The following is a 3696-nucleotide window of genomic DNA, read 5'->3' as shown; positions in this document are numbered from 1 at the left end:
ATCAGAGGGACCGCAAAATCCATTGAAATGGCATCTACTGAAGAAGGAGTCAGGTGACCTATGTTAGGCTCTTAGTTCTATTAATAAGCTAAATGTAGGACTTAATTGGATGAAGTGACAGATGTCTAATATTTTTCATTCTTATGTACACGGAACAGGTTCAAACCAGCCTAGCATAGATTCAGGCACTCACCCTGTAGATTGGCCAATTTATTTTGAGGCAAGGAGGCACTCCCAAACATACCAGACTCCTTGGAAATATTTTAAGTGGTATTGATGATGGCCAAGCTGCCAAGGGTGTCAAATGCATTTACAAGAGAGCAGAGCTCAGGCCTGATGTCCCCTAGGTGGGGACACAGTTGATTTCAGGAGAACATGGCCCCCAGCCAAGGATCTCATCCATCACAATGAGTATCAAGATAATATGAAGAATGTTGGAGTTGCAGCTCTTGTCTTTGCAAAAATAGTGAGAATGTGGTTGTCACTATTAGCAGCATTTGACTTCCTTTTTTATTCTTTTTGTTTAATTTCTTTTTAGAAGGGGCAGTACAACATTGAGGTGAAGGGCAGATTCTCAGCTAGTTTCCTTGGGTTTGAACATTGGCTCTACCACTTGCTAAATGGGTAACACTGGACAAGTCACTTAACTTCCCCATGCCTTTGTTTCCCCATGTATATAAGGGAGATAACACTAGCACTTACCTCAAAGATTAGCTATGAGGAATAAATAAAACATAGACTGTTTAGAACAGGCCTAGCATGTGGTAGATAATCAATAAAGTCAGCTCTTATTAGATTTTTTGTTTGAGTGATTAGAAAATGCATATGTTCCATAAAACAATTAGTACACAAACAATTTTTAAATGAAAACTACACATTACCATCTGTAATCCCACTATCCACAGGCAATTTAAACATTTTGGAAAGGACGTAGGAGGTATGAATGATAAAGATTGCTGTTTGCCTATACAATGTTTATTCTTCCCTTCCTTAATAACTACTACACCCTGATTTGTTGTGGCTGAAACCTATATTTTCTAGCCTTCCTTACAAATAAGTTTCATCATGTGACTAATTTATGGCCAAGGAGATGCAAATGTCCATTAACAGGAGAATGGATAAATATAGGTCATGGAATGGAGTGATGAGAATGAACAAGCTATAACTAACTCAACAACATAAATGAATCTTAGCAATATAATGTTGAGCAAAAGAAGACAGATACTGACTACACTTTATATGATTCCATTTATATAAAGAACAATAAATAAGCAAAATAGTCTATGCCTTTAAAAATCATGATAGTGGTTACTTTTGGAGGGCTAAAAACTTGGGATGGGAGACATGGGGGAAGCTTTTGGGATGCTGCAACTTTGTTTCTTTTTAAATTAAATTTGTTGGGATTACACTGGTTAATAACATTATATAAATTGTAAATGTATAACTTTATAATACAACATTGTGTGCTTAATTTTCTGCTTCTTAATTTCAGTAACTGTGACATGAACATGTTTAATTTGTAGAAATTCATTAACCCACATACTTATATAATCATTTTTTTGCACATATAGAATATTTTAATAAAAAATTTCAAAAAGTACATAAAGCTCTAATGGTAAAAATCCAAGCATCAGCCATTAGATTAAAAAGGATTGACCCTAGCCAGTTGGCTCCATTGTAGAGCGTCAGCCCAGCATGTGGATGTCCCAGGTTTGATTCCCGGTCAGGGTACCCAGGAGAAGCGCCCATCTGTTTCTCTACCCACCCTCTTGCCTCTCTCTCTCTCTTCTCCTCCCCTCCTGCAGCCATGGCTGGATTAGAGTGAGTTGGCCCCCAAGCGCTGAGGATGGCTCCATGACTTCTGCCTCAGGTGCTACAAAATGGCTATGCTTGCAACAGAGCAGTAGCCCCAGATGGGCAGAGCATTGCCCTCTAGTGGACTTGCTGGGTGGATCCTGGTTGGGGCTCTTGCAGGAGTCTGTCTCTGCCTCCCCTCTTATCACTAAAAAAAAAAAAAAAAAAAAAAAAAAAAAAGTCTTGGCAGAATATCAGTTACATACGTGTTTAGGAGGCTGCTGTCTCACGTAGGACGAGGTTGGCCCTGTACATAACAAAGCCGAAATTAATTTATTCAGCAATCCTAAGGAAAAGTTGACTCAGTAAATTTGCTTCATAGAATAACCAGGAATTCAAGATGATAGTAGTTATTTTTCTTAAAGTGAGAAACATCTCTATAAAGGCAAGTAGCCATACCAGCCGAGAGTCATCATGCCCAAAGCAGCTTAGCTAACACTTTATGAACTCTGAAGAAGGAATTGTACAAATGTTATCTCATTGACTTTACAAGAGCTTTGAAAAATAGATGTTATTCCTTTCATTTTACAGGTGAGGAAACAAAGGCTCCAGCATATACCGGACTCCTTGGGAAACGATGGGTATGACTGATGCCAGCCCCCTCAGTCCTGTATTATTCAGGACAGTTTATAGCAAGTAAGCATATGGGTTTTTTGGTTCATATGTCGGAAGTGTAAGGTATGGCTGGTTTCTAGCATAGCTGGACCCAGGGTCTCAGGTTCTTTTTTTTTTTTTTCTTTTTAATTTATTTTGTCCATCATTATTTATCTCCCTTATACACTTCTACACATCTCCCCCACCCCTGGCCATCACCACACTGTTGTTCATGTTATGAGGTACATTGTTTTTGTGGGTTTTTTGTCCTTTTTTTCTCTATCTCTCTACTTCCCTCACTTAACACCCCCCCCCCATAGCTGTCAATCTGTTCCCTATGTATGAGTCTGCATCTATTTTGCTTGTTAGTTCATTTTGTTCATTAGATTCCACATAGGAGTGAAATCATATGGTACTTATCTTTCTGTGACTGGCTTATTCCATGTAGCGCAGGGGTCCCCAAACTATGGCCCGCGGGCCACATGCGGCCCCCTGAGGCCATTTATCCAGCCCCCGCTGCACCTCCGATAGGGGCACCTCTTTCATTGGTGGTCAGCGAGAGGAGCACAGGATCCATCCTCATCCTGTGTTCCTGGAGTACTGTATGCGGCGGCGCCACAAAGCGCAGCATGGCTCACGTACAGTACTACTTCCAGTGACGTGGGATGCACGCATCACGGCTCCGGAAGCGCATCATATCACCTGTTACGGCTAGCAGTGACAAATATGGAACTGGACATTGACCATCTCATTAGCCAAAAGCAGGCCCATAGTTCCCATTGAAATACTGGTCAGTTTGTTGATTTAAATTTACTTGTTCTTTATTTTAAATATTGTATTTGTTTCCATTTCTTTTACTTTAAAATAAGATATGTGCATTGTGCGTAGGGATTTGTTCATATTTTTTTTTATAGTCCGGCCCTCCAATGGTCTGAGGGACAGTGAACTAGCCCCCTGTGTAAAAAGTTTGGGGACCCCTGATGTAGTGTAATGCTCTCCAGGTCCATTCATGCTGCAGCAAAAGGTTAGATTTCTTTCTTTTTTTATGGTCACATCATATTCCATTGTGTAAATGTACCACAGCTTTTTTAGCCACTCATCTACTGGTGGACATTTGATTTGTTTTCAGATCTTGGCTACTGTAAATAATGTTGCAATCAACGTAAGTGTGCATATATTCTGCCAAATTAGTGTTTTGGGAGTCTCAGGATATATTCCCAGAAGAGGGATCACTGGATCAAAAGGGTC

Source organism: Saccopteryx bilineata, chromosome 3 (assembly GCF_036850765.1).
Source record: "Saccopteryx bilineata isolate mSacBil1 chromosome 3, mSacBil1_pri_phased_curated, whole genome shotgun sequence".
In the NCBI taxonomy this organism is placed as follows: domain Eukaryota; kingdom Metazoa; phylum Chordata; class Mammalia; order Chiroptera; family Emballonuridae; genus Saccopteryx; species Saccopteryx bilineata.
Note: the sequence above shows the minus strand (reverse complement) of the source record.